General features: G+C 38.9%; 1 protein-coding gene across 1 annotated transcript in view; it reads right to left on the bottom strand.

Moving 5' to 3' along the window:
• The window catches only part of BAZ2B (bromodomain adjacent to zinc finger domain 2B), a 162760-nt gene extending 150584 nt beyond the window's left edge, over positions 1–12176 (bottom strand). Inside the window, exon 1 of the mRNA XM_075710229.1 lies at positions 12154–12176. The gene's annotated coding sequence lies outside the window, so the exon portion shown is untranslated. The remainder of the gene's footprint in view (positions 1–12153) is intronic.
• Positions 12177–23195: the final 11019 nt, after the last annotated feature.

Here is a 23195-nt window from a genome sequence, read left to right as displayed (position 1 = left end):
ATTAATTTCATGTAGACACTTAGTTTCTGGAGATTCTTCCAGTTCAGTTTGATCTTTTCAGAAGCATGGTGTTTTTTCACCACGGTAAAACTTTTTTTTTCTCATTAAAAGATAAGCTCAGCCTGTACCCTATAAGGTCCTTTCAAATCACATCCTAATTAAAAAAAAAAAAAAAAAAAAGCCAAACCCACATTGTAACCAAGCCATCAAAAAATCTGACATCACTCATTGTAAAGACAAGCTACCCAGTAGCAGAAATCAATATGGGTCTCATTAATTTGAAGTACGTTGTTTGTAAACACTGTTAGAAAGGTCTTAACTTGTGTGAGATCTTACTTTTAATCTGCATGCAGCTGCTGCTTTTTCAGAATAAAACTTAATAAGTCAGAACTTCAGTAAACCAAAAATCTATAAAACATGCAGTGAATTCATGCTGAAAGTGAAATTTTCTTACAAAATTGGGTATATACATGAATCAATCTGATGCCCCTTTGCCTACATAATGCAACATTTTAGAGTCAGGCTTGCATTTTTCTGTCAATAAACACTAATATGGATGTTCAATAAACAAGTAATATCTTAACTTTTATTATGATACTGCAATGGGATAGGTTAAAACCAATGAGCTCAGGGCTGGACAGACCCAATCCCCACACCAACTGCAAAAGAAATAACTGTCTTTTCAAGAAACTGAAGACACACAAAAGGCCCATTATGCCCTTTTTTCAGGGGAACAGTTTAGGTTTGAATAGTTTTGACCTGAAAAATGGTCATTAACAGATTCTGTGAATGTCCTTCCATGGCTAGTAAGACAAGCAAACCACTCACAAGTACCTGTCATTTACTTGTCATCCTACTTTCTTCTCCAAGTAAACCATAGTAAACTTTAGAATTTAAAAAAAAATGAATGAAAAAGTGACAACTGGTCATAGCAGCAACTATCCCTTCTTACCAAGCCAGAGAAACCCTTCAACACAGTACTGGATCACTGTACATCCATGTACGATACATGAATCTTCATTTCTACCCTTGACATTCGGAGATCATAAGTAATGTAACTAAATAACACATGTAACTTCCCTAAACTGTTCCTGTATTTCTGTTAGGCTGGTAACATCTATGTACCAATCTGTCTAATGCTATACTTAAAACAGGGGTCACTGTGCATCTCCAGGCTGACTAAATCCTAACATAATAAAATGCAACTTTTGCTTCTAAACATCAAATACCGCATACCTCAAACATTCTTCTGAAACATCTCTGAAATAAATATTGTGTTTAAGTGTTTGTCACTGCTTTCAACAATCAGCAGTTCTCGCTAAACAACATATTACAACTTGCAGCGCTATTTTCAGCCAAGAATACTGATTTACTATTTCTGGATCACCTTCTCTGTCATGGGTCTCTCCCAGAAGTTAGCATATGATTTTTTCCTAAAAAATCTGTAGCAACTATTATAAAGAATCATCCTTGAAATCTGACACTCAAATAGCTCTTTAAAATCTAAGCAAACATTTGTAGCTTTCTACAAATTATTGTTATGAAACACTCAAATTACATATGGAAACAGACACTTGTAAGGGGCTGCTAAACTGAAGAGTAAGATTCTGCGTATAAACAGAACTTAATATAATGAACATGAAGATTTGTACACATCACCTAACTATCCTAGCACTCAAATTATCTATATTATTGCCTGTGCCACTGGAAGCAACAGTGACAAACCCTGAAGACTGAACCCTTCCCTCAGTCCAAGTTTTAGAAGATGAACAGAATGCAGGCCAGTTCCGTTGAGGTCAACATATGAAGCAAAGTAACTCAGCTTCACCAAGTGTGTTACAGATCCCACTTACCTGCATTTCAAATGTCTCCTACAATATATAACACCAAGCACTCCATAACATGATTGCTCATGTATTTATTTTAAGCACTTTGCAAGATACCAAAACTACCATAATTATACAAATCAAGCATTTCAAGACAAAGAACTAAAAAAAAAAAGAATTAGTCCCCCCTACATGCCCTAAAGTCTTTACACTATTAACAGATCTCTCAAAATACATAATTCATTTCCATGACTGGAAAAAGACTGCAGGCTACATTTAAACGCTACTCTGTATAAACCACTTACAGCGACACAATAAACTTTGCAATATGCTGTATATCCATAACATCATAATTGTTAACACTGAGAATTTACAGGCACCTACCAGAGTCAAAAAATTATAAATTTACCTCAATGATCATCAGAAACAGCTTGACACACAGAAAATATCTCTCAAAAAAACAGGAAAGTATTCCAAGATGCTCTGTATCTTTATCACATACAAATAAAAGGGAAATTACCTAGCATAATGTGTTCCTTTTAGCTCCTAATGCTAGGAGAAAAAGAGCATTTTACAACTGATCGCACTTAGTAGCACACTCAACATAGTTTTACCCTAAAATAAGCAAGAGTGAGTTCCCTCCCTTCCCCGCATGCCTTTTGACTATTCCTTTGCATGAGGAACACACTTCTTCATGCAGTCGTAAAAAAGTACTTCAAAACTAACCCTCTGGACTAGGCTCAACTATGGAATCAATACTTCCCACTCGTTCAAAGATGCATTTGGTTCAGTGAAGATGAGTTGCTGTACATTTAAGTTGGGGGTGGGGGGGTTGGGGGGGTGGGTGAATAAGGCTTGAAAAGCACTTCTAGAAAAGAAAAAAAGATGACAACTGCAGAAAAATGTAGTGCTAGTATCACAGTTAAATGCCAAACAATAAAGGACCCTCAATAACAGTTTGTTGTCATTTTGGGATTATATTCTTTCCTTAAGCCTTTTTTTTTTCTAGAATTTACTTCTCCAAACACTCTTACATGCATGAAGTAGCAAGTAAATTATACAAACCCTTTAATATAATTTTTATTTGGTAGCTGTTGGCAAGTTTAAAAAAAAACCACACCCACCAAACTTGCCAAATGGAAGGCCTCTAGTATGCCATCCAAAGACTTCACAGTTTGGGACATCCATATTTTGTGTTCAACCACCCACCCACTTTGCTTAAACCCTATCCTCTCCGATACATTCAAGATAAGACTAAATCTGAGTGTTTTCTCTGCTAAGTTGCCAGAAAGATAAAGAATTGCTGGAATGTATTACTGTGATTTTTTTTTTTAATAATCTACACCCTTTCGACATCTTTAATCAAGACTTTGGATCTCAACTTTCCTCCCATTTCTCAGACTTTCTTTGGGACGGTAGCTTTTTAACATGCTCTATATTGACAATATGGTGAAAAAAATTCAATCGCTGTCTGCTGTTGTCCAGTTGTCAATGATTACTAAGGGGGGGGGGGGGGGGGGGGCGGAGCAAGGAGGAAAGGAAAGCATCCATTTACTACTTTAGAGTCCCACTTAAGGCCATTTCCCTGAAAGAGCCAAAATGGGACTCTATTGTTTCTAATATTAGACTTGGTAAGTAAAAAAACAGAGGAATTCTCCTTGCTTTGAAAGCTCTTACAACTGTGCTATAAAGAATTTGTTTCTGGCATTACAGCTGTTGCAGAGGTTGGGTCCCCAAACGATCTAACTATTGAGCACTCTTCTGCCTCACTTTTCTCCTAAAGCACACAGTTGTAGTCTCAACTGTTATCTCTGATCTAGCTCTTTCATCAACATTGAAAAGAAGTAGTGAGGTGCTTAAGGGTAACTCCAAGGATGAAAAACGATCAGAGCTGCAATGGAAAAACTGGTTTGCATTTCTTACAGTTTAGCCCTTTTTACATTGCTGTAACTACTTAGAAAACACCACAGCTGTAGGGAGTGATAATATCTTTTATTAAATCAACTGATACAGCTTGAAAAACTAGACTCTCTTTCAAGCATGTATGCCTGATATTTTTAACTCACTAACTGACTAACACAGTAGGAACCTTCCTTAATGGCTTCCCATCTTCCTGGATACATATGAAGCAAAAATTTTATTTACATCTTTCTTCAGCAATACTTTCTATCTGCGTACCTCATAAGGCAGTAACTTACAACATGCTGGATCAAAAGATGTGTGAGAGTGGGGATTCTGGGCTCCTTTTTATTCCCACAGGAACTAAGGATGTTCAGAAAACTGATTTTTATAGTCAAAAGTACAGTTCTCCTTTTAGAAGCTCCAGTCACTAGGGCAGGCAAAGATACAGAAAAATTATCAAACTAAGTGTACAAACTAGTGGAAATACCTCACTTTATTTTTAACCTGGAAAAGCAAAACGGGGGGTGGGGTGTCAACTTTACTAACACAGCTTATATATATTACTGACCAGTATTTCCAAGTAGGTATTTTTCACATAACAGATAAGCTTACCCATGTAAGAGTACAGTAATTCCTAATACATCCATTATTTTTTCCATGTGATAATCAGCAAGACTGTGCTTACTACTATTTTACTACACCATCATTTTCTCTAATATAACCACATTATACTTCTGGGTTTTCCTCCAAAAGCACTGGGCGTACAATGCATGAAAACCACAAATTTCAGCAAGTGCACTTTTAGCAAGGTAACCTTGGGTAAATCTAACAAAGATTTCTTAGTCAGAACAACAAAAGCTACCAAAGGACTACAAAGGTTGGCTGATGTTACTTTTTTAGGCTGCTTTGCATAACAAGATCTTGTCACTGCTCACCTTTATACTTTGTTTCTTCGAAGCTCACAGTTTATCATTTTATTCAGCATTTAGTTAAAATTAAATATTTAATACTGAGGCTGTTCTATGATGCAAACACAGCTAAAATGAAAGGCCTCTGTGGCTGCAGTGACCAGATTTCAAATGCAGGTAGATCAATAAAAAAAAAAAAAGCTCATGCACAGCCTCCATGTGCAAGTAGAATTGTTTACAATAGCTTGCAAATGACTATGTGCTTGCTGTAACCAGCTGTTCTCAAATTATGAATATGCAACCAATCCATGTTAAAGCCAAATCCCAGCACTATTTCTGCAGGGAAATCCCAGTAGTTTTGCTTGTTCTACATGTTAGTTCTGTTAAGGATACAAATAGCAGTGATCTTCAAAACAAACAGGACCAAACTATCCGCATTTCATGCACTAAGTCCATTATCACAGCAGGGGTTGTCAATCTCTAGAACTTTCCTATAACAGCTCAGGCAATACAACAATGATCTCCCAGCCAAAAAATAAAAATTTAAAAAAAAAAAAAATCTCCACAGGACACATGAAAGCCCCTCTGTCAAGCTAACGCTTTTTTGCTTCAGCCAATCAGATGGTCAGCCCTGACCTGCTTGAACGCTTGCATCAAGCTTCTAACACTTAAAAACATCAATCATAAAAACAAAGACAGGACATTGAATTATACAGTATTAACCTCCAGGGTTTGCATACAAAGACCTTAGATTTATTTATGTCCTAGGCACGTTAAGAGCTTCAGTACACTGTTCTTTACACTAAACTGGCTGACAATTTGATGAACCTCTCTGCCCTCAGCAGGAGTACAGTGTCTTTGATTAATGAGTGCATGCTTGTGGAAAAGTGTAAGAACAGAAAATGGGGCAAAATCCACACAATTATGTCCCTGTGCATCTGATGGACCACTGCAATAATTTTTGTCAAACTGGTTTTGCACAAGAAAAGACTGAGGACCGAGGAGGGGGTTGTGGGGTTATTTTGCTGATTATATTTGTATACCACACACCACTGTTCTAAAATAGGTATCTGATAAAATGCAATGCATTGTTTATTAAAGAGTCTTTCAGCGTTAGAAAAACATTAATTCAGTAATACAAATCGATTAATAAATACGGTCACAATCCAAAAAAGTTAGCTACGTATCCAAAGTGAAGGAAAAAACACTCCCTAGAAGATTTCAAAGTTTCAGCTTCTCGTCCAACAGTCTTACGACTGAGATTCAAGCTCAAAAACAGCTAGGCAGAGTATTTTGTGCCTTTAAATCACCGTATTTATTAAATAGTCTAAAGAAGATTTAGCTTACACTTCCTGTACTTTGCAAGAAAACGCTGGTAGGGTTCTCCATTATTCAAAAACTAAAATTCTTCATTATCCCTTCCAACAATTCCAGAGCAGAAGTAAGTTCTGTGTGAGGCTCCAAAAAGAAGACATTATCTGACAGTCACTGCGTTATTTCTAAACCTACCTTCTTTTCCAAGGGTTTTATACTGCAAACATTACCTGAGACAAGTCTTTATACTCAGCAGTCCCACTGATTTCAATGGGACCATTACTAATGTAAACAGTCCATCAGGTAGACCAATTTTTCAGATGGTGCCTTTACATTTTTAGTAGTTTGAATTTTAAGGGTTTGTGCGATTCCTCCCTCAGGGGCTAGAAAAATCTCTGCAATCTCTTTTTGCAAACTACCAAGGCTTAACCCATTCAGCTCTTTACAATGCCTGACCTACATCAAGTGAAAAGAGAGCCTTATTGTCCTTTACACACAGAAAACAAGACATTCAGGAGGCCCTGATGGGTGTGAGTAGGAAGGCAATGGGAGAGATTTCACGTTAATGGCAACAGGCATCATCCTTCTAAAAGAATGAAACAGACACTGACAAGCCCAGCACATCTTTTTTTAAGTCCATACTTTCAGAGACTATGTCTGAGAGAGCATCTGTCACTAGGTGAGGTTTTAAAATGTACACTTTCTTTGATACTTGTCTTTTCCTCACCGATCTGAAAAACATTCACATAAAAAGAGAAGAAACTGCTATTAGGGATTTTGTCAAATGCATGAAGTAATTCTTTTAAACTAAACAGGGAAAAACCCTCGATCCTCCTTTCCCTGTTGCTACACTAAAAAACTGGAACAAGCGTAAGACTTCCTCACTCTCTGAGAGTGTTTCTTTCACCTGGTGGTGTCAATAAATGCTAACACCGCAATAAATGAAATCAGAATTTCTCCTCCCTCCCCCAAAAAAGATTCAAAAATCAAAGTGATACTGTAAAATTAGTAAGGTTTTTTTTTTAATTTCCATTTAAATCTCAAAGGACCTTCCGTATCAGACTTTAAAAAGTATATCGATTTTTTTTCTTTTTAAGGAATGGCTCAAGACCATGGCATTATATAACTGTAAATCTAGGGCAGCAAAGAGAGAGAAGAGTAAGCAAGAACTTAACACAGCTAATATGTGAAACTGTGTGCTAATTGGATTAAATGTTCTACATATTTTTAACTTAAAATTGTACGATGAAGAAACAAAGTAACAGGAAAATAGTGCATCTTGCTTGGCCCTCCTGTAGAGACTGGATGAAAACATGACCCCAATTTCTTTCAAACAGCTATGTGCACTCAACTTACCTACTCAAGTAGCATCACTCCCTGCAGAATAACAAATCACACATTTCAGTTTTCAAGGAAACATCTACCCAGCGCATTACAGGTTAAGTCAGTGAAGGCAGCTTTTCTTTCTACCTCTACTTCGTGTGATGTTGGTAGAAGACTAAACCCTTCTGTGCATCAGAGTCCGTATGGGTGTAACAGTGAACCAACACATTCTCACCTTCACAAAAATACCAAGACAGACAAAAAAAATAATGGGAACCTACTATTTTCCTTATGCAAAACTTCTGGTGACTCCTTGCTGATTTGTTTGCTTTTCTTCCCCCCCCCTCCCCCTTTCTTTTTTTCTTTTAAATAAGCAGGCAAATATTGGGGTAGTGGGGTGGGGGAGGATCCATTTTCTCCAATCTTACTAATACATATCCTCGTTTCTGTTCCACATCAGTAAAGAGTAAGCAGGGAAGAACTCCAAACCCCTACCACTCACTTAGAACCAAAATGCGCTTTCATTCTACCATTACAGAAAGAATACAATAAACATAGTTTTGAAGTATAAATATAGCAGTACAACCAAAAATTTTTAAAAAGCATAAACATCAGTCACAAAGAGCATGTTTCATTTCCTTCTTTGATGCAGTGGGGAAGGTCATCTGTACCTAAATTTTGAATTCTGCATAATGTTATCCCCACCGCAAACTTTCAATTTCTTTAAAATATGTTGACCAACACATACTTAGTACATTTTGTCAATGTTTGGGATGTTGTTAACTACCCAACAATCACAAAAACCACTCCTGTCCTTGACACCTATGTCTGTTTCTTCTGACAGCAATTTACGATCACAAACTAGATTATAATGTGGTAAGACATAATTTACCAAATGTACTGTAGTAAAAAAAAAAAAATTAAAAGTTGAACCACACTTGGGAGAAAACTGGTAGACTTTGGGAAACTTCGTTGGGCCAAAATCTAAGTGATGAAAACACAAAGTACCACTCTCCTGTAATCTATTAGAATAAAGTTTGCTGATTTTCAAAACAACAACCAACCAAAACAAAACAACCCAAACAAATAATTAATTTGTTTTTATTTAAAGATACCTGTATTAGGGACTGGGGGGGGTGGAAGCACAGCAAAGTGATTTGAACCATGGGATGCCCTTACTGTGTCGGGGGGTGGGGGGTGTAGCAAATTGCTTTTTTAGTTGTGCTAAGCCTACCTCCCAACAGCTAAGATCTCTTATCCCAAATATGCCATTATAAGGATATTATAAAACTAAAAATGGTCAAGTACTAATGTCTCCTTTCCCTAATTCAGGGAGATGAGGCAGTGAGCACAAACTTCCTTTTCTTTGCAACTGTGCTATTCCACATCTCATGTAGGAACAGAAAAGTAGCAACAAAGACATTAACAATTGCAGTTCAAGCTGGGAGTGACTGTTCTGTTTCAATTCAATGACACCACTAATGGCTTCTTAGCAGTTCCATGAAATCAACCAGCTGTCAAGTCGATGCATCAGAAGGAACAGTTATGCACTCCCATAAGAAAAAGCAACACATCAGGATGTTTTGCAAAACATCTGCTCCTTTACACTGCAGTTCCATAATAAACATGCAAACAAAGAAAATGAGAAAAAGGGCAACAGGACCTAAAAAGAAAGACTTCCATTACTTTCCTATTTGCATTTTCAGTGTCTCCAAAAAAGACAGAAAAATTCAGCCTTGTAGCACTTTCTTCTTATCATAAGGTCTTGATATAAGGCCAGTATAAAGATTAAACAAATATACTGCAGTGGTCAACCAATGCTTATTCCCTCCGTAATATAAAAATATTGCTAATTTATCTTTTGAAAATGCAAAGCATCTTATTACATGTTAATGAAAATCAACTATTTCTCACCAAAAGGTACAAAGCATGTATTTAGTTATCTTTCCCCTAACGCTACTCAAATATTTTTACAATGTACAATGTTACTGACAACCTACAATAATCTACAACAACAAATCTTAAAAACAATTACTTTGTGTGGAAACACTGACTTTTAAGGAACCCACTACAGCGGTATTTAGTAAAAAAAAAAAAAAAATCTAGCATGAGAAATACCAGTACCACAATTCTAGTTTATTTTCAATATACATCAGCGACAAAACCATATTTTGCGCCATTCAGAACAGACTTTGGGTCAGTAATGAAAAGGGAACGTTGCCTCATCCTCTGAAAACATTTTTTTTACTCTCCAGAGAGTTCTATTTGTGAAGAACTTCATCACAACCTGATACTAATACTCCACTGCTTGCAAGGAATTGGTACCATCTATGATTAAACAAATACCCCCTGCCTGAACTGAACACAAAATTTCTTGAACATCAAAGAGATCCCTTAACAACTCCTAATGCTTCCTCTATACGCACTTTACAAAAATTACCTTGGCTACCATTTTCTTAATACTATGTACTTTATTGATTTTGCAGCATTGTGACAAAAAACACGTATGGAGTTTATTATAGGTATGAGACGTCAAGTATACTATCATTTTCTGAAACTATTTATCCTCTGTTGCTCACCATTTATAATCTGTCAAATCTTCCAGACCTTTGTTGCATGTATAATTTAGAACCATCTGTTGTACATGCTTTCAACTATTTAAACATTTTCATCTACCTAATATTCACGTAGCTGGCAAATACTCAATTCAACCACACTTTTTGATGCATTTAAAAAAAAAAAAAACAACCACCACCAACCCAAACCACACACACAGCCCTCAATATAAGTATCTGACATTTGTTCATTTGTTCCAACATAACCTTAAGGACATTTCAGGTACATCATTCAATACTGACTTGGATAGAAAAAAAGTCTTGACGTACTAACAGCTATTCCTATTATTTTCTATGTTAACTGTTGTCAATGTTTTTCCCAACCCTGAAGACAAAGAAAATGCAAATTAAATACAGGCAGTTTCATGTTCTCGTTAGTGTGACTGTAAATATGCAGCAAGTAAGATGAGTATAGGAAAAAGAATGGAAAAACAGAACCTTCCCTACAATAGTTATTCCTTATCAAGTACCCTGTGTTTCACTAAGTCCTATCATGTGACCAGAAAAACTTTTATGAGATTTAAAAAAAAAAAAAAAGTGCAACTGAGAAGTAAATTAATGGAACAGTACCTTTTATTGTTTCCCTTTTCACAACAGCTGACACAGAACTTACCACCAGAGGTAAAAAGTTGGGTTTTTTTTTTTTCTTTAAAATGAGTTTAGCATAGTAACTACGTTTTGCCACCCACATTATATAGTACCTAGAACATAACCCAAACTACATGTAACATTCACATACGTACTTTCCAAGCAGAACCTTCTAACAGCATAGCTTAATAAGTATGTAGCTTCCAAATATGCCCCCCAAATCCATCATTTAAAAATGGAACAACTGTGTATTTCCATGTTCCTCATCCCAAGTACAAACTGTTTATTCCTCAGGGAAAATTCTCTACCGAGTGTTGCATGTTACTTCACGTCAGATTACTACTTGCTGTAAACAAAAATAATGTAAATCTCCAGATGATTCGTTATTTAACATAAGAACTTTGGATTTTTTTTTTTTTTTTTAAAACAACCAACCAACCAGTTAAGCAAGCATCACATATTAAATACTAAAGGCCAGGACAAAAAAAAAAGGGGGGGGGGGGGGGGGGAGAATAACGCAAAAGCACAATTACAAAATTACTATTACAAAACCAGACACCAGATAAAGAAGCGTATTCTTAATGCTCCCTGAACGTGCAGTCTCAACTAGGAACCTTTCTCTTTAAAGTGCGGTTTACAACACGTTAGATCAGGAATTCCGGGGGAAAGCACACACTCTTGGAAAAATTCCCCTTAAACTTTACATGACGTCACTGTCTGTCCCTGTAACATTTCCTAAACTTTGAATCTTATCCAGAAGGACTTTCAGGATTTCCACTCATTCCCTCCTAAAAGAGACGGACAGACTTGGGAATAAAAATTTGCCCAAGATGGCGAAAGGCTCGTTGTTTAGAGGGCAGAAAAATGGAGGATATTGTAATATACACAAAGGGATAAATTTCAACAACTCGGCCCAGGGCTGCAGCTGCTTGTTTCTCTTTATAAGGAAGCAAGGCGCACAAAAGAGAAAGGCCGAGGGGCCCGCAACGAGCCGGCTGCGCGGAGCGGCGCCCGCTCCCGGCCCGCCCCACGCCCCGCGGCATGAGGCGCACCTCCGCACCCGCGCTCGGCCGCGCAACAGTGCGCGGAGGCCGGGGGCCGCCCGTCGAGAGGCAGCGCGCGCTCCTGCCGCCTCCCCGCGCCCCCTTCCCAGCGGCCGCTCCGCGCGGCCCCGCCGAACGCCTCACGCCGCTCCGCGCCCGCGCACTGCCGGCTGGCGCGCCCGCGCCGGCCTGACAGCCCCGGCCCGCGGGCCGGCGCCGGACGAGGAGAGCGGGGCAGCTCGGCGGCGGCGGGAGGAGAGCGGGAGCGCAGGCGGCGGACGAGGGGGGCGGGAGGGCCGGCGCGGAGCGCACCGCGCCACACAAAAGAGCCGCCCCGGCGGCCGCCGCCAGCCGCCGCGCCGCCCAAGAGGCTGCGGGCGACCGCCGGCAGAGACGTGACCGGCGCCGCCCGGCCAAGGGACGGGCTTGCGGCCACGAGTAAAGTTTAAAATCGCTCGGGACCCAGGCCGTCCCGTCCCGGGACGCCCCGGCCCCGGCCGCTTCCCCAGGACTCGCCTCCCCGCGGCCCCGCCGCCTCCCGACCGCAGTCCGGCCCGGGCAGGGCCCCACGGCGGGACCCGCACCGGCGCCCAGAGAGGCGGCCGGCCCACCACAACAAAGAGGCCATACGCACCCGGCAGGGAAGCGGCCAGTGAGGCAGCGGCAGCCTCAACTAGGGAACCCCAGCACGAGCTCCGCGCGGCGAAACGCTGTAACGTCCGAGGCGTTCGTCTCGAAGGGCAAACTCTGCCCGCTCTCCGGGAGGCGCGGCCCTGACTCACCTCCGCGGCTCGGGCGAGCGCTGCCTGCCTCTCAGGTGCCGGGAAGCCGTCCCTTCCCCGCGCTCCCCAGAGCCGAACGCAGCTCGGGCAGGCGGCGGGGGCGCGCGTGTGCGCGCGCGCGGCGGGCGCAGTGCGCGCGGCGCCGGCCGCTCCGTGCCCCTCGCGCCGCGGCGGGCGCAGCCGAGCCCTCCGCGAGGTTTAGTCGGCTTCGCCAACCGACAGTGACGTCAGGCAGCCCGGCTCGGCTCCCTCCAACAATGCGAGCCGCCGTTACCGAGCCGGGGAGAGGAGAGAGGTGTTCAGCCCCGTCCAGCCCGGTAACAAATGACCGCGCGGCTGCGGAGCGGGGCAGCGCGCCGGCGGCCCCCGCGGTCCTTACGCCCGCCCCGTACACTCATTTTTTGTTCGGGAAAAAGTTGCGGACGGTTCGTGGTTTTCAAACGAGGAAAGGATGCAGATCTGCATGTGGGCATGTTTTAATTATGACTTTATCGGGCGGGGGAGAAACACGGTTGCCCACCTTAAGTACCTAAATTAATTCTTACGCTGCAAATTAAGTTCAGGTAAAATAATAAATTTGAATATAGCAACAAAGAATCTGTGATACAAACAATAGCCATCTACGGGGGGGGGGGAGAAAAAAAAAAAAGAAAAAGGCGACCCATTTCCGAAAGAGGAGACATTTTAAAGAAGCCTAGCAAATCAGAAATTCACAGTGGAAGCAACGTTCAACTTTTATGCTCTAGAAGAACTAGATTAATTAAATTCAAGTAAAACAGGCAACAAGGGTGGGGGAATTAAGTTAAAGTTATGGGGAAGTACTAAAAGTCACCAGCTATTGACACAAGAATTTTTTAAAAAATCCGGTACATCTTTTAAATACCAATGTTCTACCCTTGCCTGAAACAACCCATACAGGTTATTTGTGAAAAAGTAAAAGCTGCGTTTTGCTACACCAACCCTTCAAACTACACACATGGTATCCTCCTCTTTTTCCTTTCTCTGGCACGGTCTCAAAGGCAGGCAGGGTTAAAGTACACTTCAAGAGCCAAAGGACTGCTCCCTATAAACCGTTACACTATAAAGTTATACCACAGTGCAATGAAGAAAATCTAAGTGATTTCAGTAAGAGCTAGTAAAAATCATACTTGCAGAATTCAAGCCTATGTACAGCTTCTGAACCGGGTTAAATGCTACATACAAGCGTTTTAAAAATCAACATTTCTAAATAAAGCTGATCTCAGCATAAAGAAATATGCATATGTAGAAAGATGCCATTGTTTTCTGTTTCCTCCTCAGCCACTGGCTGCGATTTTAATTGTGCTGGAGGATCTTCATTAGTATTAACACATGGGGAGATTTCACAAAGCTGCTTCATTAGGAAAAAAAAAAAGCTTGGCAGACTAGCTCTTTTTGCATGCAATGAGAATGTCAGCCTTACCTCGGTCATTTGTAACATAATAAGTGCAAGCACAATGATTGCAATGCAGGAACATTGGGGGAAGGGCAAAAATGCTGCCTAATACGGATATGAGAAAAGAAAGCTGCTCATTACACAGTAAAATGTATGCTAAAAATTAGTGAAGATGATGTCTCATGAGACTCATGCTAAATACATTAACGTGCTGATATGTTTTTAATTATTATTTTTGTACTAGTTTATTTCATTCCCAGGATTCACATCCAGCAGCAAAGGTTTGCTAGCATTTATTGATTTTTTTTGTCCACCACATTCCCGGAATACAGATTTTAATCATTTCACTACACCACACTCAGTAATTTCATTAAAAACTGGAACCTTCCATCCCCAGAAAGGCATTTAATTTCAATGACACACGATTTCTTTTAGCAGCAAACTGTCTCAACAGTAAAAGCTGGCCTAAGGTTCAAATGCATAATTTAGTCCTGAGTTCTCCATGCTCTGCATTCCTTTGAAGCTATAATTTGACTAACTACCTAATAACTGTAATAAGGACAACGATTTCCTTATAATATGTTATTAACCCGTATTTAATTAACTCAGAGGCCAAGCTCTGTACATGTTTGATTGGGTCAGTACCTCTCTAACCTCAAAATTTACTAATAATGGTCTTGAAAAAAGAGTGTGGGATAAGAATGAGTATGGGTACAATAAAGAGCTGTTTTGCTCAGAATGTTATGCATCAAAAACTCATGCATTTTCCAAGACAACAATATTGTCACTCAGGAGATAACAGGATTTTGGAAGGGGAAACAAACAATGGATTTAGATAATTCAGTATCAAATTTACTGGCTGTTATGTACATATTTAATTTCTCTGCTTGTAACATTTAAAATAAATTCTAGTATCTATTATTATTACGACTACTCTAAATAACCATTCTAAATATATGTTTGCTGTTAATAAGCCAAACCATAGTACCTTGTGAAAAATAAAGAGGTTTGTATGTTTGGACAATGTTATGTAATCTTTGTTTTCTGTAATGCTCAGCAGGACAGAATTTAGTCAACTTGAATGCAGAACCACAGGCCCCAACACATACTCTCTTCACAAAGTTCAGTCAACTATCCAAATTTAAACCACTGGGATATATCTGACATCAAAATAGGAACAATATCTTTCTCATTGCACTGAATATTAATTTGGTCTTCAGTCAACAATTTAAAATAGTGTTAAGTAACTACATAGTATTTTATAGTCTACACCAAAATATGTTTTAAAAGTTACTGTTTTTCCATTGGTCACAAGCAAATCAGTTTTACTACTTGAAAACTTACTAAGGTTTTGAAAATGTATTAAGAGTTCCTTTGTTTTAATGTGCTTATTCAACAAAAGCTGTTGTTAGTGGATGCTACTGATGCATTTAAAGTGATTAACTATTACATCAGAAGGGTTCCTAGCCTTCAAATTTGGCTGTTCTCCCCCAGGCAATATTAAAGCTGTAATTTTCAATTTTAAAAAAATGCAAATTCAAACTGCAGCATGTATACTACAAAAACAGGATTCTTGTTTCTTTTGCTTTTTTTGTATGATGAATTAATTATAAATATAGTTAGCCTTTGGATTCTTTTCAGGCTTCCAGTGTAAGTGCCATAAGAAAAAAAATATACCATGTCAGAGTATTGTTTCATAGTTCCTTTTGCCTTTTCTGCTATGCTTATTGACCGCATCATTAATATTTCTTTAACTAGTTGCATCCACCACTGCATTCATAAACTTAATTACTGAATTGGGAGAAAACAGAAATAAAATCAAGCAAGCTCCATGTTTACAGACATGTAACCTTACACATTTGAGTAATTATACTGATGTCACTAGGACCATTTACGTACCATACATAAATGTCTGGGAAGGTCAAGCCCAAAATTCCTATGGGACTATGTAGGTGGAGTTCACTGTAATGATCTCCCCAGAGGCAAAGCCAGTTTAAGAGGTTCCTCTCTTCTCCACCCCTATTCACAGGTTAACACCACATGTTTACAACCCTTCATTTCTAGCAATTCAGCTGTTTGTGGGGCTACACTCTAAGATCAGCAAGTAAAGTTAAAACCCACACAAACATTTCCAGACCCTGATCTTGTAACATGGTCTATTCTAGGCAGACTTTCTTGTCCCCCTAAACAAACAAAAAGTCTTTGAAAGTGTTTTAAAAGGCTGTGCAGTATTCACTAGAGGCTAGACACCATGCTCTATACTTCCATTAAGAGATGTCCTGGAGTAGTGTTCGCAAAGCATATATTTTATTATTATAAAATGTATTAAGACAGATTTGACACACAGTAAGTACCAGCAGAAAGTTACCATCAAAGAAAAAAATAACAAAGTTTTCGCAAGATTAGTAAGACTAGTCATTCCTCTGATGAAGGGTAGAAACAATTAGCATTCAATGCATGCTATTAATAAAAAAATACAAAGGTTGATTTTCATAAAGAACTGTAGATATCATTCAATTTTGACGTGTGATCTATGTTTTAAAACATTACATTCAAAAGTAGTAACAGTGTAAACCAGTTAAAAGCATAGCCTTTTTGCCGAATTTACTCTGTGTTTAGGAGGTTTATTCTCATTACAGATACTTGTCAGCATTGCAGAGGTTATGCTACCACTCTCTGACAGCTATTTATACAAGTTAACATGTCTAAGTACTCCCGGCTTTATGCTCTTGCACCCCGCTTTTATTGTGTCATCCTAGAGCAGTCAAATGAGGATCTACTCTCACTGTAATGAAAGAGTTTAGAAGTACAAAAGGCCAAGGAATCTTTAAAAGCACAAGTAAGTTTATATACAATACCAACCAAATGTAATAGCTTCGCAGCTGGATTGGTATGTTCACCACTGAGTTGCTTCCATTAAGAAATGCTGTTGAAATGCTGAAAATCAGTACATAGGTAGCTTTTCTTCTAAAGCTTCGCAAAGGTGCTAAGGCACATGAATCCCCAGATGAACAGCTGTAACTGTTTGCAGAAAATACAGATTTGAAGTCAGATGGTCTGAACAAGGGCCAAAATAAGAACTTCCAAAGGATGGGAAAGAATCTAGACTGCAACTTCACACATACTAACAAAGCCTAAAAATCTTCCCTAAGGAGCTCCTGCATCAGCCTATGTTACAGACAACTTACCAACTACACTTACTAGACAGTGCACTCTTACCACACATCTCACTGCGAAAGAGACAAAATTAGCTACGAGTTATTTTATTTCCCTTCACTCTTCAATTGTTAAAGGGTACTTCTGCTCTTCTTGAAAGACAGAGAAATCTATGATTTACTCTGCCAACCCCATTTTAGCAGTGTCTCATACGCCAACCTTGCAGCTTCTATAGCTCTTCCAGCATCTCTTTCACAGCTTCTCCCATCTGAAAGCCCTGAGTGTGAACAAAAATAGTATTTATATTAACCAATTTAATCACTAGCAATGAGAAATGTCAGTTCATTCTAAACAATTAAACTATTAACCCTTTAAAAGTAGACAGATAAAATATTCTTCACTATGTCCCCTCTATACTGGTATTCTCATTCCATTTTACAGTTAAAATATATGGCTCTGTCTTGTACTCAGAACCAATGTTTGATTCTAAGTACTAGAGTGCTTTCAGCTGCAAGTTGTTTGGGCCAGATATCCAGGATGTCATTTTGACCCTTGGAATGAATGAAAAATAAGCTCATTTTAAATTTTTCAGTCAGGTACTAAAATACTTCTGTGTTAGAAAAGACTTAGGTTACTTGTTTCTATTTGACTGGAGGAACACCAGCCTCACCAAGAGTAATGTTAGCAATTAAGGTACTTACTATAATCTTTTATTACCATGATAGCTCACATTGGTCTATCAAAATCTTTGCAAAATAAAGTAACCAAAAAAGATACATAGAAACAAAAAATCAAGGGGGTTTTTTTGTACCTTTTTTCCTAAGTCTTTTTTTTTAAGAAATAAGACAGCGAAATACTAACTCGCAAATCCAGTTCATCTTTATCTTCTTCCAAAAAATCAGATGTTTTTTGCCATTTAGGCATATTTGGCATTTCCCTTTCCCTGTAAAACTCTATGAAATACCTTATAAAGTACCTTAATTAGTTTTCTTTATCTCTATGAAGCTCTCTTTTTCCTGGACCAAAATTAAAGCTGAGTTTTCTCTGATCAAAGGATGTAGTGTGGGTTTTTTTCCTCCTGTTGCTTCTTTAACCACAAGGATTCAAAAAAGCCCACCTCAAAATTTAGTGTGGATCTGTAGTAATTACACACACAAATGAAAAGAAGCTCTTTCAGGGCGGAGCACACCAGCTGTTACACAGCAGACAAGACTACACAATAGCTTAGGACAGGAAGTGATGGCATCTCTTATTAAACTATAGCTAAGCAGGAAATAAGCTTATGCAATAAGCCAACTTGGAATCTGGCCAGGTCACAAGGATTAAGAACCCTTGCAAAAAGTTCAGCACACACTTCGTTAATTGTCCATGAACTTAATTTGAAAGCACAGCATATTACTACTGCATATATAGTACAGTGTGCACTGAAAGAAGCTATGACAAATTATTTTGTCAGTATATACATATTCAGGTTGCACTTGCGCTATTAAAGATAAGTTACCTTTAGTGTACTTTAAATAGCTTTATCCATAAAATACTATGCAGTTGGCTACCTTTAAAGCTACATTGAATTTATGCATATTGTCTAGCTGATTTTTAGTATATTAAAACAGAATAATGCAGAATTTCTTTTCAACCCTCACCAATACTGTGACATAACGGAGATGTTGGTTGGTTGGGTGGGTGGGTTTTGGTGGGTTTTTTTTCATTTTTTGAAGAGATGCACGCTGACCAAATTTTATTCGATTAAGATCTCTGGTGCCTGCAAAACCTTTAGTTTCAAGCTGCAAACTGTCCTTGCTTATGCAGTTGAGATTCTTAGACTTCTAGCTCTTCTCTTAGTCTATCCTTATTGTGTTTACAAATAACATTGCTAAAGATATCACAAACACACTTTTATCTTTTAAGATCACTTGGTGATGCATCCATAACATAGGAAATATATAAAACAGAATAAGGATAACTGCAAGAAAGCTAACCTGGAGGATAAGGTGGATGAATTTACAAAACCATGTTCATAAAGAAAAAACCCAACATCCTAAAATACCATTCATCCTACATACATGTGTATGTTTGATCAAATTAACCCCTGGTACCTTTCAGTTACAGAAGTCTCTATTAACTACTTCTTCCTAGAAAACTTAATCTGATACTGTATCATTGCAGATAACTTAATTGATTTGATTAAATATGGTGGATACAATAACTGGTGAAGTAATTTAAGAGAGTACCCAGTATGTGGAAGTGCTCTGACTCATTTCTTCAGCCATTGGGATAATGGCTTTTCCAACAATACCATTAAATGAAAGAGATACAGAGGACATGGGTCTAATGTCCAAAGAATGTCCTTTGCATTAACAGAATCAACCAATTAGTACATTTCATTTTCCCCCTATATCATAAATGCTATTCTCGATGAGAGCTAGATTCAAAGGTAAATTATATGGTGATCCTTAAAAGTTACTTTTACTTGTTCTTTCTTCATTGCCTCACAAACAGTAACCCTTAAATTTGAGATCTGCTAATGATTATGTCCTCTTTATAGATAAGGATTGAGGTAGACAGAACTAAGAGCTGAAATCACAAGCTTGTGATTCTAAGTCTTACAAAGTTCCACCTTCCAAGCACTAAACAAAAAGATTTTATGAGGAGTTTTGTACTAAGGTTGGTTGTACATGTTGGTAAAGAAATACACATTCCAGAAACTGATTGTTTTCTAGGAATTTGGTTTATAATAACACAGTTTGTAGAAGAGTTCAGACGTATTCTTCCTGAATGCAATACTGACTATTGCCATTTTTTAAAAAATGTTTATCCTATCTCCATGCCTCCAGAAACCCTTGTTAATCCACTATTTCTTAATCTGAGCACATTTTCTGCATCATCAGTTTGATTTCTCAACTCTTCACGCTCACTTAGGACCCTCAGAACATCATCACCATGCATGGCACAACATAACCCAAATACAGATCAGGCTTCTTTCAGGACTACAGAGTGCTGAACTACAGATCTAGAAATTATTATTGCAGCTATCACAACTTGAATATTGTTCAAAAGTGTTTCTGAACAGATCGAAACACATATTAAGGAAATTTTACACTGTTTTGTACATCAAATAACTAGCATTTCTTGATATGAAAGCAAGCGTAAAAAGGACCTTTTCCTTACTAGCGAAAATTTAAAACACCCTATGTTTATTGTTATGTATTTGGCGGTATCTTAGGCAAACAATTGTAACAAAAAGCTACTTACTGTAGAAAAGTAGAAAGCTGACATACGCATATTGATAACTCAAAACTTTCACAATCTTGGCCTTCCCACTACCTTTCCCCTTCTCTCCCCCCAAATTATACTAACTTCCTTTGTTGAAAGTTAAAACTGCATAAATTCATTACTTTTCCCTACAGAGAGCTTTTGGCAAAGCTCTAGGCCAAAACCTTGCCTAAAGCACTTGCTGGCATGGTGAAACAACTTATTTGTGGTTCTGTGAAAGCACGTAAGAATTCTCGTAAGTGGGAAAAGTGTATCATGTTTGAACTTTTTATGACTATAATAGATACTGTTTTCAAATCAAGCATGTCAATTCAAATCTTAGCTTCTAAAGATTAGTTTTCTGATCACATTTTGATCAAGGAAATCAGTAAAGATTCCTTTGACGCTTCTCATGTCATTATTTTTTAACATAGAGAAATACTAAAAAAAACCCCAAAAAACCTAAACATTCCAAGTGTCTAGTCTTGTCTTCCAACATTAAATCATACTCAGCAAATATAAATACAGCTGCATGACAGATAATATAAAAGATTGCGTATATTCATAAAATGCAGGAGTTAAAAATAACCTCAATGATTTCACCAGCATTTTTAATAAGATGTATATACTAAATTCAATCTCCTTTTCTGTGGTACTTCAGCAGTTTAGCAAAAACTTTAAAGTGTTATTAAAAAAAAAAAAAAAAGGGTAGAGCAAATAGCGGAACACCTACAGAGTTAATTGCTAGACCCTGCAGCTTTTCTCTGATTTTACCACATTAATGGCCTTTGGCCCACATTCAGCCATGGTTTTGATTCCTAGCTGTTGAAGACAGCACACAAAATAGAGCCACCCTGGGTTTTCACAGTCCCACAGCAGCACACGGGAAGCATTAAGCCAAGGAGCACCTCAGTACCTTCATTACCCCGAAGGCCCAAGGCTGTCTCCCAGTTGTCCGCCTCTTCCCTTACACTCATGCATATTCAAACAAGGCCCACTGTAAGCTCATATAAAATGATGTGAGCTTCTTCTAGTTAGCGACATAAGGGAACAGGGCCCTTGCTGCACCTCACGCCCACGGCACAGCTCTCGCACACCTGTGGTGCGGGGCGGCCCTCGCAGGGCGGCCCTCGCACGGCCGCTCAGACGGCGGCCCTCGCGGGGCGGCCCTCGCCCACCCGCTCAGCCTCACAGCACACGCTTGGGCCTCTCCCCCTCTCTGGGTACCCTACAGAGTCCTGCCGGGGCAGCGGGGTGCTGCTGCCCGCATGCTGATTGGCCATCCAGTAACATTCACGGTGATTGGCCAAACTTAGTTTAAAGGTGGGCAGCCATGCTGGCTGGCCTGCCTGGCTGTGAGAGGGGAGGTGCAGGCTTGCCTCCTGGTTGCACAGTGTGGCCTGAAAACACTTGGGGCTGGGGCCTATCTTGGTTATTAAACCATATCTCTGCTTGAAGTTGGGCTTTGCTAGTGTAACATCGACTAGAGGTGACCTCATGCTCAAATGGAGTAGTTTATTGCACAATTACATTTTGTCGCCTACCTCACTCATTGGCAAGGATTCTTCTAAACACAGTGAAATCCAGTCTATGCTCCTTTGTGTGTGCAGGTGTCAAATAGGGAAGTGCTTCTGGATGAGTCAATTTATGTACATAAAAAGTGTTAGGCAACAGCAAGTGAAATGTTTAATGTAAAATATGTGAATGTTTAGAGTAGGTAAGAGCATATTTGCACACAGATGAATCAAGGCAGGCAATGGGGGAAAGGAGTAGCCATCAACACAGTTTGATGGAGAACGAAAGTCTCGGTTATTTTCTTTTGTTTTTCAAAGCAGTCACACATACAGGTGAGTAGGTGTACTTGCTTCTTAAAAGACCATGTCTTTTATGAAAGGACTATGAAAAAGCTGGACTAGGCATATTTATTAACCTTTTTTCACTGCTGGACATAGCTCCACCATGGAACTCTACAGTAAAAGTATTGAAGGTAATGGCAGAAACTCTTCTCAATCTCCTATTAACGGTATCTGAACAAGAGGCTAGGGAAGCATTTTTTAACATTTTGAGGCAAATATGTGTTTCAACTTGAAAGGAGATGTGTATTTGGGTGTAGGTGCAGTCTGAACTATGAAGCCAAGAACCCTGAGCTTTAACACAGTCAATGTAAACACAGTCAATGTAAAGGTAATAATACTGCCTCTGGACTGATCATGAGTGCAAGTCTTAAATTTTACAGGAAAAAAAAAAAAAACAAGCTGGTTTGGATCTTTTGCTCTCAATACATACGATAAAAGAGGAATAATTCTTCCTATGAGAAACCAACGTGGAAATTGAATGAAGAATTCCAATGACAAAGAATTATAAAAAAGGCTTGATCTTTATTAGACATATTATCTGCTGTCAAAAATCAGTGTTGGTAGTAGAGGCAGTTCAACAAGTTTGTCCAGTGTTGAACATTGTTTAAGACTAAGGACAAACTGCCAACAACAGGCAATTTTCCCATTGCAGACTAACCTCAAATTATTTCATTCCATATACTTCAGTGCACATAGAAGACAGCCAAGAAATCTATAGATACTGATGACTGCAGGAGAGAAGATCAAGGTAAGTCTCAGACAACCTTAATAGTATCATTATAGTGCTACTGTCAAGAGATCTAGATGCAGGCAAGGAAACTGCTAGCAAAGAATTCCTGTAGTTTATATTTGAAACCTATTACTAAGCAAGTCCTCAATAGTCTGTCTTTTCCTCCATGGGGCATTTATTAAGAAAACGTGTTTACTAAGGAAACACTGAATTTCTCAACCCATTATTTCCAAGCATTAACTTTCCGTCTTACAGGGTACAAAAGGCTATGCTTCTGCTCTAAGACCTTAAGCCACGCATTGGTTTTTTACTAATATTTTTCCATTCGCTCTACTGAAGAGTTCAGATAAAAATAGGGTTTTTTTTATTTTCCCCAATGTCAAATACATTAGTTCAGTTCTCTGAGCCATCCTAACTTCCACCAATTTGTCTCAAAGTCAAATGAATTGACAAAAGTAATCTGAATTTTGATTTCTTTGCCCTACT

Source organism: Pelecanus crispus, chromosome 5 (assembly GCF_030463565.1).
Source record: "Pelecanus crispus isolate bPelCri1 chromosome 5, bPelCri1.pri, whole genome shotgun sequence".
NCBI classification, from domain to species: Eukaryota; Metazoa; Chordata; class Aves; order Pelecaniformes; family Pelecanidae; genus Pelecanus; species Pelecanus crispus.
This window is presented reverse-complemented; position numbering and strand designations above follow the sequence as displayed.